Source organism: Pelophylax lessonae (genome assembly GCF_965119305.1).
Source record: "Pelophylax lessonae genome assembly, chromosome: 7".
Classification (NCBI taxonomy): domain Eukaryota; kingdom Metazoa; phylum Chordata; class Amphibia; order Anura; family Ranidae; genus Pelophylax; species Pelophylax lessonae.
In genome coordinates, this window is record NC_138774.1 from 167,810,018 (window position 1) to 167,824,918 (window position 14,901).

Consider the following 14,901-nt stretch of genomic DNA (forward strand, 5'->3'; position numbering starts at 1 on the left):
AAAAAAAGAAAAATAGCCCTTTATAGTAAAAAAAAACAGCAGATAATCACTACAGTAATATAATTATAATTTCTACTGTGAAACAGTGAAAGTATTTATATCTTGTATCATGTGTATGTATATTAAAAAATATGCCCAGAAGTCGGATATGCAGGATATTTTAACTGGTAGTCAGACATGAAGCTATATGAAGGGTGGAGGGGGGAAATAACATTTTTATATTACAGTAGTTCTAAAAGCTGAGACTTTTTTTTTTTCATGGATATAATAATTTTAAATATAATGCACAATACTAGTAAACTTTTACTTTAAATGTAATTGTAATGCCTTATATCACCTCTAGTCTATCGGCCTCCACCTTCTCTGGGTTCAGATGCTCATTTTTACTACACAAAGCTCTTAAAGTGATAGTAAACGTTGTTTTTTTTTTTTGTTTTTTTACAACAATCTTGTCATACTTACCCTCTCTGTATAATGATTTTGCACAGAGCAGCACTGATTATCCTCTTCTGCCCCCCCCCCCCCCCACAGCAATTCTGGCCCCTCCTGTCTTTAAAGTGCCCCTAAAGGAAGCAGCAGAGTATAGTACTGTACAGAGTGTCCCTATAGCAAGCTAAAAAAAACTCTGCCTTTTAGAATCAGTTGGTTCCTTCTCTTGCCCAGGAATACATTTCCCATGAGGCATTGCTCCTCACACACTCACAAGTTCTCTGCCATCTACTGACATGTATGTATGGATGGTGTACTGAGAAGTATGTGTGTTGCACTGTATTTTCTGATATATAAACAAATAATGCATCCTGTATGCAGGACAACTAATCGGCTGACCGATTAATCGATTACGAAAATAGTTGACAACTATTTTCATAATCGATTAGTTGTCGATTAATCAATTCGTTGTTTCAGCCCTAATATATATATATATATACATCTGCAAAAAAAAGTATGTGAACCCTTTGGAATGATATGGATTTCTGCACAAATTGGTCATAAAATGTGATCTGATCATCATCTCTAAGTCACAACAATAGACAATCCCAGTCTGCTTAAACTAATAACACTCAAAGAATGAAATGTTGCCATGTTTTTATTGAACACACTATGTAAACATTCACAGTGCAGGTGGAAAAAGTATGTGAACCCATAGACTAATGACATCTACAAGAGCTAATTGGAGGGAGATGTCAGCCAACTGGAGTTCAATCAATGAGATGAGATTGGAGGTGTTGGTTATAGCTGCCCTGCCCCAGTTCTGGGTTTGCTTTTCACAAGAAGCATTGCCTGATGTGAATGATGCCTCGCACAAAAGAGCTCTCAGAAGACCTACGATTAAGAATTGTTGACTTGCATAAAGCTGGAAAGGGTTATAAAAGTATCTCCAAAAGCCTTGCTGTTCATCAGTCCATGGTAAGACAAATCGTCTATAAATGGAGAAAGTTCAGCACTGCTGCTACTCTCCCTAGGAGTGGCCGTCCTGTAAAGATGACTGCAAGAGCACAGCGCAGACTGCTCAATGAGGGGAAGAAGAATCCTAGAGTGTCAGCTAAAGACTTACAAAAGTCACTGGCAAATGCTAACATCCCTGTTAGCAAATCTACAATACGTAAAACACTAAACAAGAATGGATTTCAGGGGAGGATACCACAGAGGAAGCCACTGCTGTCCAAACAAAACATTGCTGCGCGTTTACAGTTTGCACAAGAGCACCTGGATGTTCCACAGCAGTACTGGCAAAATATTCTGTGGACAGATGAAACCAAAGCTGAGTTGTTTGTAAGAAACACAAAACACTATGTGTGGTGAGAAAAAGGCATAGTACACCAACATCAAAACCTCATCCCAACTGTGAAGTATGGTGGTGGGGGCATCATGGTTTTGGGCTGCTTTGCTGCGTCAGGGCCTGGATGGATTGCTATCATCGAAGGAAAAATGAATTCGCAAGTTTATCAAGACATTTTGCGGGAGAACTTAGGGCCATCTGTCTACCAGTTGAAGCTCAACAGAAGATGATTGTTGCAACAGGACAATGACCCAAAGCATAGAAGTAAATCAACAACAGAATGGCTTAAACAGAAGAAAATACGCCATCTGAAGTGGCCCAGTCAGAGTCCTGACCTCAACCCAATTGAGATGCTGTGGCATGACCTCAAGAAAGCGATTCACACCAGACATCCCAAGAATATTGCTGAACTGAAACAGTTCTGTAAAGAGGAATGGTCAAGAATTACTCCTGACCGCTGTGCGCGTCTGATCTGCAACTACAGGAAACGTTAGATTGAAGTTATTGCTGCCAAAGGAGGTTCAACCAGTTAATAAATCCAAGGGTTCACATACTTTTCACCTGCACTTTGAATGTTTACATGGTATGTTCAATAAAAACATGGCAACATTTCATTCTTTGTGTGTTATTAGTTTAAGCAGACTGTGATTGTCTATTGTTGTGACTTTAGATGATGATCAGATCACATTTTATGACCAATTTGTGCAGAAATCCATATCATTCCAAAGGGTTCACATACTTTTTCTTGAAGCTGTATATATGTATATATACATACAGGTGCACTTCCTTCAAATGTCGTATGAAAAGATACCACAATACAGTTAATGTGAATAAACAATAAATAGAAATATACAAATAAGTGAAGCAATTAAAATGCTCAAACCATAATATCATATGTGGTCAAACAAATATGTGTCACACAACAAATGGAAAAGAATCATGTTAGCAGCCACAATACAGGTATTGTGAATTAATAATAAATATGTAGAAAAAAGTAAAACAATAAAATTCAAAAATATCATATATATGTGCAAACAAATGCATACTTGTATGTGACGTTGAGCACTCTACGCTGCTGCACTCCCCAGGGATTAGACGCCCACCCGAAAAATAACAAACCTCCTGCCTGGCCATATTATTACAATAGGCTAGGTGGGAAGTGGTCAAAAGTATATTGGTGTATGTGGCATCTTTCTTGGCCTGTCAATCCATAGCACTTTAAAGCAGTATTACATTTTTTTTTAATGAACAGGAGCTTAGGAGCTTATGCTATAATTTGTTAGTATGCACAGCATATGAGACGTGTCTAAAAAGTTTGGTGAATGGTCCAATATCTCAACAGCAACATAGGCCAGGTGCACGCGCATGCACATGGCTATCCAGTGACATGTTAAGAAGCACCGCATAGCGTGGAGTAAAGGTGACAGTCCAGGTAAACCTGATGCAGGCAGTCATACATAGTTAGTGTTAGAGGTAGGGTCACAGTGAAATGGAGCACCGAGCTAACATCAAGTAATGCGACAAATTGGGGAAAATGGAGATGCATGAAATGTTGGGGCAAGTGTATGGGACGGAAGGTGTGAGCAGAAAATATGTTTAGCACTGGTTAAAGCGCTTTCACGAAGGGAAGAAAATAACTGAGGATGAACCATGCTTGGGTCAGCCATCGACAAGCAGAACCCCAGACGTGATCTAGCGAGTGGTACAAATGCTGGCACAAGATCGGCGACTGACTCTACAATTGATGGCAGAGGAATTGGACATTAGCAAGGACACGGTGCAAGCCATCGTCCGCAAAAGATTTGGATAAGCGGATGATCTGTTCCCAGGTGTACAAGCTGGCAGACGAACAGAAAGCAAAATGGATGAAAACCTCTGGAGATTTCAATACCATGTGTGACCAGGATCCATCCTCTCTGTGAACCATCTTTACATGATGAGAGTTTATGTTACCAGTTCAATCCGGAATCCAGATAGCAATCTAAGGAATGGCGTTCACTGTCCTCCCCGCAATCCAAAAGAGTTGGCTGCAAATGACCAGGGTCAAGAGATGTTGATTGCCTTCTTTGACAATGATGGCATCATCCATATAGATGTGGCGGCAATTCAGGAAATGTGTGACAGCAGTTCTGCATTTGATCCCTAAAGAGGCCTTTCCTGACCGTTTCTATTTTGAAGGCCAGTAAGAGCCGGTTCACACTACCACGACCAGAAAGTCGCCCCGTGACTTGAAGAGACTTGTTTAGAGACTTTGAAGAGACTTGGAAGAGACTTGTGCACTACTTTGAAGAGACAGGCGACTTTGTCTGTGGGGAATGCCTGGCTAATCTCTTTCTTCTTCCTGGAAAGTCTGATAACAAGTCGTGTCAATTAAGATAAGGAGGCGACTCCCATTGAAGTATATGGGACAGTCGGATCACAGGTCGCCTCAAAGTAGTACAGGACCCTTTTCTGAAGTCGGAGCGACTTTAGTAGTGCCAATTAAGACGGCACTGATTGATTAACATTGCTTTTGTTATGTCAAGCGACCTGGGGCTACACAAGTCGCCTCACAAGTCGTGCTAGTGTGAATGGGCTCTAAGGCTCCATTCACATGTGGGCGTTTTTGGGCGTTTTTGGAGCGTTTTTCTGCTCACTAATCAGCTCTCAAAACGCCCAACAAGACAAATCCCATTCATTGCAATGACCCCTGTTCACATCTGAGCGTTTTGACGCCCTAAGGAAAATGCCCAACGCTCAAAAAAGTACTTGAGCTTCTTTTTGGGCAGATCACAGGCGTTTTGTCCCATAGACCTCAATGTAAAGTGATATTTGGCGTTTCACAGGCGTTTTACAAGCGTTTAGTTGCTCCTGATCAGCTCAAACAGCACAACTCTCCACCCAGCTCTCCACCCAGGTCTCCACCCCCTTGGCATGCCTCTGCTGTGAGCACATTTTCCTGAAACATGGAGAACAGCAGTTAGGCAGTTTAGGTGACCAGACCCTGCCATACCAAGGTGACCGTAGCCTGCTGCCATACCAGGGTGACCGTAATGTAGTTTAGGTGAACTGACTCTGCTATGCCAGGCTGACCAAACTCTTCCATGCCAAGGTGACCGTAACGAAGTTTAGGTGAACTGACTCTGCTATGCCAGGCTGACCAAACTCTTCCATGCCAAGGTGACCGTAACAAAGTTTAGGTGAACTGACTCTACCATGCCAGGCTGACCAAACTCTTCCATGCCAAGGTGACCGTAACGAAGTTTAGGTGAACTGACTCTACTATGCCAGGCTGACCAAACTCTTCCATGCCAAGGTGACCGTAACGAAGTTTAGGTGAACTGACTCTACTATGCCAGGGTGACCAAACTCTTCCATGCCAAGGTGACCGTAATGTAGTTTAGGGTAAATTGACTCTGCTATGCCAAGGTGACCGTAATGTAGATATATATATGGAATCAAAAAACACCATTTTGAAGCCCTAAAACCCAATAAATGCCCCTAAAAAGTGCCTAGGGTTCTGGATCATGCCCCAGGGACTATGAATCAGGCAAAAAAAAGTTCTTAAAAATTGTCGTTTTTGATAGAGAGCCAATTATTGAAAAAAAATAAAAAAAAATAAAAAAAAAAGATTTCTTTGGATTTAGTTTTAATTTTAGTGTCTGGGGGGTCTAAAAAGTGTACCTGTGAAGTTTCAGCTCTGTAGCATGTCCAGAACCATAAAAAAAAGATCATGCAGAAGAGGAGGTCCCTGGGAGGTCCAATGCAGAGGAGGAGGTCCCTGGGAGGTTCCTTTGCAAATTTTGTAAAAAAAACACTCTGCTTTTCCATTGGTCACCAAAAACACCTGTTAAAAACGCCCAAAAAACGCCTGTAAAACGCAAACGCTTGCAATAACGCCTATAAAAATGCCTGTAAAACGCCTGAAAAACGATAAACAAACGCCTGAAAAATGCCAACGCCTACATGTGAACGGAGCCTAAAGGTAATTTGTATTGTTTGTTTTGTTTGTTTTCTGATACCATTCACCAAACTTTTTAGACACACCTCGTATTAGCACATTATGGCAGACTTACCTGTCAAACAATGCTGCCAGCTCTCCCCGCTGTTACAGGCAATTCAATCTTCTCCTGGTGTTCCTCTTAAGGCCCGTACACACGTACCGATCGTCGGCATACAAACGTCGGTGGACGAAGGATCTGCCGATTGTACGTGTGTTAGTATGGTGCCTCCGACAGATGTCTGCGCACAATCCGCGGACAAAAGTCTTTCGTGCAAACATGAAAATATTTGTATGCCGACACCAGAACGGACGATTGTTCGCCTGTCAGTACACAATTCGGCCGACAGACCGCAGATTTGCAAGACTGGGCATGCTCAGAAAATAGAAAACACAGGGAAAGTTAACCATTACATGACATCACTTCTGCAGTCGGCGGACAAAATTCTTGTGCTGTCCTTGTGCTGTCTTTGCACTTTTCAGCAGACACCGACATCCCGGGGAGAAAAGAGGAACATTTGTAAGCCGACCATCGGTACGTGTGTACGGGGCTTTAGGTTCAGTCTGTTTGGCTGCTTTAATGGTAACACCACTCCTACGCATGTGAAAAAGTCACGTCATCAACCCGCAGATCTCAGAACTAGTAGAGATCTTCCTCCACCCCGATTGGCATGGTCTATACCTGACAACCCCCTACTATTTGATGTTGAGGGTTGTGGGACCTTCGGGCACCCAGCACTGATGTCTTATTCGCACTGATGTCTTATTCGAAATATGATCGACCGATTCAAATTTTGGGTGAAGAATAGCTGGTTAAGGAGCGGCCCCGGGATCCCAGCCGTCGCGTCCTTAACAACCGATGATTCATTAGCTGTCATTGGGCTTCCCCACTGACAGCTGAAATTTGAACAAAAGAATGCCGGCAATAAACAATTTAGCATGGGGTCCCCCCAATCCATGCCAGGCCCTTCAGCTAAATGTTCACTGAAGCCCCGTACACACACACAGATCGTCGTCATACAAATGTTCGTCTTTTCTCCCCGGGATGTCGGCGTCTGTTGAAAAGTGCAAAGACAGCACAAGGACAGCACAAGAATTTTGTCCGCAGACTTCAGCTGACTGCAGAAGTGATGTCATGTAATGGTTAACTTTCCCTGTGTTTTTTATTTTCTGAGCATGCCCAGTCTTGCAAATCTGCGGTCTGTCGGCTGATTTCTGTACTGACAGGCGAACAATCGTCCGTTCTGGTGTCCGCAGACAAAAATTTTCATGTTTGCAAGAAAGACTCTTGTCCGCGGATTGTGTGCAGACAGCTGTCGGAGGCACCATACTAACACGCGTACAATCGGCAGATCTTTCGTCCGCCGACGTTTGTATGACGACGATCTGTGTGTGTGTACGGGGCTTAAGCTGCACATTCATGGCTCAATGTACACTAAAGCTGACAGGCAGAGAGAGGTATTTATGACTGAGACCACTAGTGTCTCTTCTGTAATAAAAACCCTGCCTGTCAGCTTTTTTGTAGAGTTTAATTCAGCACACACCCGTACTGACATCAGTTAACTCTTCAGTATAGTTTTCAGAGAAAACCAAGCACCTGGAGGAAATGCACATTGAAGCCCTTCATGCCTAATGCCCCATACACACGTGCAGATTATCTGCAGACTTTTGTCTGCAGACTTACCAAAACCATATAATATGAGGTCAAACCTAAACACTTTCAATTTGTATGCAATCCGGCAGGCCCTTGCACTACATAGAAAAGGTAAGTCTGCAGACAATAGTCTGCAGATAATCTGCACGTGTGTACGGGGCATAAGCCTTTTTCTGACATTTGTTGTTTACAAGTTTAAATCAGTATTTTATGCTAAAAAATTATTTAGAACATATATTTTTTTAGCAGAGACCCTAGAAAATAAAATGGCGATCATTGCCAAATTTTATGTCACATGGTATTTGCACAGCAGTGTTTCAAATGCAATTTTTTTGGAAGAAATACACTTTCATGAATTAAAAATAAAGAAAACAGTAAGTTAGCCCAATTTATTTGTATAATGTGAAAGATGATGTTATGCCGAGTAAATAGATACCATGACTAACATGTCATGCTTTAAAATTGCGCACACTTGTGGAATGGTGACAAACTGCAGTACTTACTACATACTGATATATCCCCTGATGAAGACACGAAGTCCCTGTCTCATCACGCCTAGGGGAGGGGCAAGGACGGATGGAACGCTGCACTGACCGAGTCAGTGAGGTTGTCGGCTTCTACCGCTAGACCGGGCTGCTGTTCTCACCACACCACCACGATACCTATCTTATTCTGATGCTTAGAGATTGGTGCACTGTAGCACCTTATAAATGTGAGTGTTTTTGGTCCATTCTTTTTCAAAAAAATTTAAAATAAAAGGATTTCAGCACCATTTCGTTTTTTCATTTGCATATGGAGCTAAAGACATTCCAGGGTATTTAGTAAGAGGCATGATCGTGTCTCCCTAGATGCATAAATAGGCGGATGTGACGGCGCGGACATCCCTCCTATCTCAGTTGAAGTCCGCTCGGAGGAAACGCGTCAGAGAGGAGGCGTGCCATCAGACACGTCATCAGCGGTCCGTGCTGCACCCGGCCATGGAGAGCTACAGGGTATTCTGTGCAAAGATTGTATCAAGATACATGAAAGTAAGTGTAATATACCTATTGTCTTAATAAAGTTTGGGGGTAATGCACTATCAGCTGCATTTTCCTCATTTCATGGTACACATTGGTGAAGTTGAATAGAGAAGTACAGCAGCTAAATCGGTCCGTGTATAGAGATCATCTACAATTGAATCTGCTGGTGTTGGAGGAAAAGAAACCCCAAGTGGGATACATTCCAAGTGCAGTGACATTGTCATCTAGTAAGAGGCTTAGATTTTTTTGTCCTCATCACTGGGTGAATCTGCAGTATCGGCGATCCTTTCCTCACAAAGGGATTTATTTGGAATTTTGGCACCTTACTTTTATCCGTCGGGTAAGGAGGAAACCCTTAAGGTGGTGGGAGTCACACACATCTTTTTGAATTGGATAGAACATGTTTTTGATTTTCAACACTTGAATCCTACATTGAATTTGTGGGGAAGCACTGTGGAAAAATTGGATTTTATTGACATTTGTTTCAGCACATTGGAATATATTTAATTCACTATCTGATTTATTCACTGTTTTATTGTTTTTTATAAGATTATTTATGAATCTTATTTGTGCATTAATAATTTTCACATAATTTGTTAGGAATTTGCACGAGACACTTCACCTATAGTTATAGTGCACCATTGAATTTCAACATTTATATATTTTACATACTAGGCAAAAGGATCTTGGTTGCAGCTTTAACACTTATCAGCGCACCCATCACGTCATTTTCACCAGTAGCACTTTAGAAGATTTATTTTTAAGTGGCTGTTATTTCACTTGCACTAGCTCATTTAGCCTTTTTGCACTATTGGATTTCTTATATGCGTTTACAACAATATATTTATTTATTTATTTATGATTACCATACATTTGATGTCTATTGATTATTGGGTCACATTTGGTCACTAACTGACTCACTACTAATTGCGCAGCATTTTTTGGATAACTTAAAAATCTCCATAGGCGACGCTTTAAAAAAATTTCACGGTTACCTGTTTAGAGTTACAGAAGAGGTCCAGTGCTAGAACAATTGCAGCGATACCTCACATATGTAGTTTGAGCACCGTTTACATATGTGGACATGGCTAAAGTATGTGTTCGCTTCTACACGTAAGCATGGAGCTTTACTTTTTTTTGTTTATAACCCCTCCTCCTTTAATCCATTCTTCTGCACTTAAAAGCATTTAAAATGTCAAGCTTGGCTGTTTTGAATACTGTAATTTTTAAAAAATCTGGCGCCTTTAAGGTTCCAGTAACTGGAAGTGATGTTATCGCTTCCAGGTTTCTACATCGGAGACCCGATTAAAGCCGAATCTGGATGTGCCAGCTGGTCGCTCAGGTTTCCCGGTGGGACGGGAGACCTGGGTGAGTTGTGGAAGGGGGGCGGGCTTCCCCTTCTGCTCCTTGTATTAACAACTGAGCGGCAGCTGCATCGGTTGTTATTACAAGAAAGCCGATCGCCGGCTCTAAACAACGGTACTAGGGTGATGCCTCTAGCTGCAGGTATCTGCGTTCTGTCGATGGGAAGGTGTTAAACAGAGAAAATACAGACTCCACTGCAATTTAGCTCATTCACACTGTACGAGCCCCAATGCCCGTGTCAATGTAGTCTAAAGGAATTGAAAATATTTTATCAATAAATTGATATTAATTATAAATATCCAATCATGCGCAGATGAAATATACAGTTATTCTTTACTCAATCAGAAGTGCCTGAAAAAGTATCCCAAGGATTTAATAAAGCTGCTCCTAACTCAACAGAGGCACAAAAAAGGAAGAAATGGCTCAATCTATTAAAGGAGACAATATTTGTTAGGTTCATCTGTGATGGAAGGAAAAAATGTAATTGGATCACTAAAATGAAAACTTGGCATAACACTTACTGTATGTTGAGGGAGATCGGGATTTAGGAAATCCGGTAAAGCTTAACCACTTTACCACTAGAGCATTTTGCTGTCTTACGTCTGGGCCACTTTTTGCGATTCGGCGCTGTGGGACTTTTTTTTGAAAGGTGTTTATTTAAAATTTTTTGCATAACAGTAACAAAAAGAAAACACAAGGGCAACATTGCCCATAAAACAAGTGTAAGGCAAGCATGTAAATTACACAAGGGTATCAGAAGACATCTTAACCTAACACCACAGAAGGGGGGGGAAGGGGGGGGGGAATAGAGAGGGGCCTAACGGCCCAAAACAAGGGGGGGGGAAGGGGAAGAAATGGGATGCGTACCACAAAGAGCCAGGAGGGCCAAGCAACTGCGAGGCTATACTCCCAACCGGTTGTCACATAGATGGAGGGGGGGGGGAGGAGAAAGGAACATACCAACAAGACTTACCATACCATACACACCCACACATCCACAATCACACACCATCCCCTACCTCCAGGTACCCACCCCCCAAGATAAGGGGGGGGGTATAGAACAAACAACTCATGTAATAAAACAAATATAAACCGCATAACATCCGGGGCCACTCAGACAAAGGGGCATCTGCCCAATACGAGTCTTCCACATCAAGCCAGGGCTGCCAGACATTAGTGAACTTTTTAGGACACCCTCTACTCTTATAAATTAGCTTATAAAGCGGAACATCACTGCGCACCAAAATATAGAACTCCTGTATGGTAGGCGGCTCAGCCCTCCTCCAATGTAACAAAATAAGTTTCCTGGCATAGAACAGTAAGATGCGGAGCAGGATCCTAGGGCGTACACGATGTACAATGTCATTCAACACACCCAGCAGGCCTACCTCAGGAGTAAGAGGGACCGACAGGTGCAGTTTATTAGTAAAAAAGGCAAAAATAGATGTCCAGTAACCTTTAACATGGGGACAGGACCAGAACATGTGGAGCAAGTCCGCAGCAGGACAGCCGCACCTGGGGCAAGCGGCTCCCGGGGCTACCCCCATACGGACCAACTTCTGGGGTGTATAATGCAGATGATGGATAAATTTAAAGGCGCTGTGCGACTTTAACTGACAATTGCGCGGTCGTGCGACGCCATACCCAAACGAAATTTATGTCCATTTTTTCCCACAAACAGAGCTTTCTTTTGGTGGTATTTGATCACCTGTGCGATTTTTACTTTTTGCGCTATAAACAAAAAAAGAGCGTAAATTTTGAAAAAACAACAATATTTTTCACATTTTTTTATATGAAATTCCCCCCCAAAAAATGTAAAAATCAATTTTTTTTTACATTTTTGGCCAATTTGTTTTCTGCTACGTATGTTTGGTAAAAAAAATTCGCAATAAGCGTATTTTGATTGGTTTGCGCAAAAGTTATTGCGTTTACTAACAAAGGGAAAGATTTCTGTCATTTTTGGTGTTTTGTTTTTTTTAACGCGTAATGGCGGCGATCTGCGATTTTTTTTGCGGGACTGCGACATTGCGGCGGACAGATCGGACCCTTGACTGACATTTTTGACACTTTTGGGGGTACCAGTGACATTACTGCAGTAATCAGTGCTATATATATGCACTGTTACTGTAAAAATGACACTGGCAGGGAAGGGGTTAATTTTATTGGAGAGGGAGGGGTTAATGTATGCCTGGTGCTTACTTACCTGTGGGGGGGGAGGTGACTGTGTGACACAAGGACAGATCCAGGGTTCAGCTATGCTGAACCCTGCAATCTGACCCTGCCTGTCACTTGGGAGATCCGCCCGCTTGTGTTTACACAGGCGGGCGGATCTCCACACTAGATCCCCGATGATCGGGGAAGAGCAGAGGCGATCGCCGCTGCTCCTCCCCTGGCCCGACTCCCGCTGTGACTGAAAACAGCGGGAGCGAGCCTCCGGCGGTGCGCGAGCACCGCCCACAAGGGGAGTGTCTGACGACGTAGTACTACGTCGTCAGACGATAACGAGCCACTTTGCCGCAGTAGTACTGCGGTACTCAGTGGTTAAGGGGTTAAAGTAGAACTAAAGGCAACACTTTTTTCATTTTGCATAGAGTAAAGGAGGATTTAACCCGTTCTTTTTATTTTTTGGAATCTGTGTCCTATTGAGATTTCCTATCTCTTCCTGTCCCAGAGCCAAAACGGTAAGTGAGAGAAAAACCCTGGTTGACACGAGAACTAGTGTCCCCACTGGAAGATTTCCCCTCTATTTTTTGTTCTGGTGTCAACCCAAAATTTGGGATTTTCTTTTACTTTCGCTTTCGGTGATAATGGTAAACAAGACAAATAGAGGGTGAATCCCCCAAACAGGGGCACAGACAGCAATGAAAACTGAAAGGTGTTCTAATTTCTCTCCACTCAATACAAAACTTAATAAAAAGTTTTGCCTTTTAGTTATGCTTTAGTAAAGCAATGAGCCTTGATGGTATTTATCCCCATGTTCTAAGAGAACTTAGAGGTTGAGTTATTGGACCATTGACTGATCTCTTTGTCAATGTATTCTAACAACAGAAATCAATCTAATAGAAAAAGGGAGTGCTTCTAGGAGTAGCCATATCATCAGATGATAACTGGAGAAGTTCCCCATGATCGGCAGACAGCTAATATTTTACCTATCCACAAGAAGGGTAGCAAGGTAGAAGCTGTCAAATATGGACTAATGAGTTTAACATCTGTAGTTAATGGAATCATGTTAAGTTAATGGAATCACACCTAAAAAGAAAGGATTACCTAAAACCTTACTGGACTCAAAGCAACATGGCTTTACTGAGGGCAGATCATATCACTCATGTTTTGCACCAGGGTAGTGCTGTAGACATAGCCTGATTTAAGCAAAGTATTAAATACAGTTCCACATAATGATTTATTAACAAAGTTGTAAAAGCTAGGAAATGGGTGGCTCAATGGCTATGGGCAGCCCAATGGTTAAGTGGTTAGTACTTCCGCCTGATAACACTAGGGTAAGTGGTTCAAATCTCAACCACAGCAATATTTAATAGTGGTTTAAAAAATCCCACTTTACTGCATATGAGGTGGATAAAGCCAAATTACACTATGGTCGTTGGCTCAAATTCCAATCACGGTATTACCTGCCTGCAGTTTACATGTTCTCCCTGTGCCTGGAATGGGTTTCCTCCCACACTCCAAAGATTTGCTGGTAGGTAAATTGGCTGCGGTCTAATTTGGCCCTTTTATGTGTATGCATGAATGTGAGTTAGGGACCTTAGAATGTAATCTCCTTTAGCAGGGACTGATGTGAATGTACAATATGTGTGTATATATATATATATATATATATATATATACACAGTTGTGTTCAAAATATTAGCAGTCCAACATCATTAAACAGATTAATCATTATTTAAAGGGGTGTGTTCAAAATGATAGCAGTTTGGCGTTCAATTAGTGAGGTCATTTGGTCTGTGAAAAAACAGGAGTCAAACAGGTGGTCCTTATTTAACCCTCCTCTTATGTTAGGGTCAGAACCGACTCGTCTTCAGGTATAAGTATCACATAAATTTGTTTATTGCATCAAGATTTTTTTACTTTGTCAGGAACCTCTATTTAAACAATGTAATAGAAAAATAATCCTTTTCACTAAATTATAAAATACTGTGGTGAAAATTAAGACGTTTATGGTGTTAGGGTCAATTCTGACCCAGTTATAATATAGGATTTTAGGACACTAATAAGTGCCAAAACTGAAATCATAAACACTCTCTCTGCTTAGTAACACTGACAGCCAATCACCTCTCAACCCTGTGAGCTGTAGTTAGGGAGGGGCCTTTCTCTTTGCCTGCTTGTCTGCTTCTCTAAATAAAGTGAAGAAACATAGGACCAATATATTTCAGAGTTGCTGGTTTATTTTAACATTTATTAAATTTGAAAATGAGAGGTATGCTATCAAAAGAAAGGTCTAAGGGGTCACACCAAAAATATTAAAACCAATCTTTTCAAGGATAAAGAAGCCTAACAAGGTAACCGAGAGGTAAGAAACAAATTGGATGATAAATAATTGTTCAGAGGGTATTTTATGGCTGATTTAAGACACGGGTCAAAACCGACCCGTTAACATCATGGATAGTAACAGAAAGCTAACATAAGAGGAGGGTTAAGGACAAAGGCAGCAAATGTTGTACATGCTGCTGGGTATAGTGCATTTCTCTCTGAAAATCTGAGTAAAATAGGTTGTTCCAGATATTGTTCAGAAGAACAGAGTACTTTGATTAAACAAATGATTGGGGAGGGGAAAACTTAGAGAAGTGCAGAAACTGATAGACTGCTCAGCTAAAATTAACTCAAATGCTTTAAAATGGCAACCAAAACCAGAAAGCTGTGGAAGAAAATGGAAAACTACCATTCAAATGGTTCGAAGAATAGCCAAAATAGCAAAGATTTATCCGATGATCAGCTTCAGGGTGATCAAAGAAGGTCTAAAATTACTGTACTAAGAGTACTGTAACAATTAGTAGACACCCATGTGAGGCCAAGCTATTGGCAAGAAGCCCCCACAAAGTCCCATTGCTGAAAAAACATGTGCTGAAGAGGTTACAATTTGCCAAAGAAC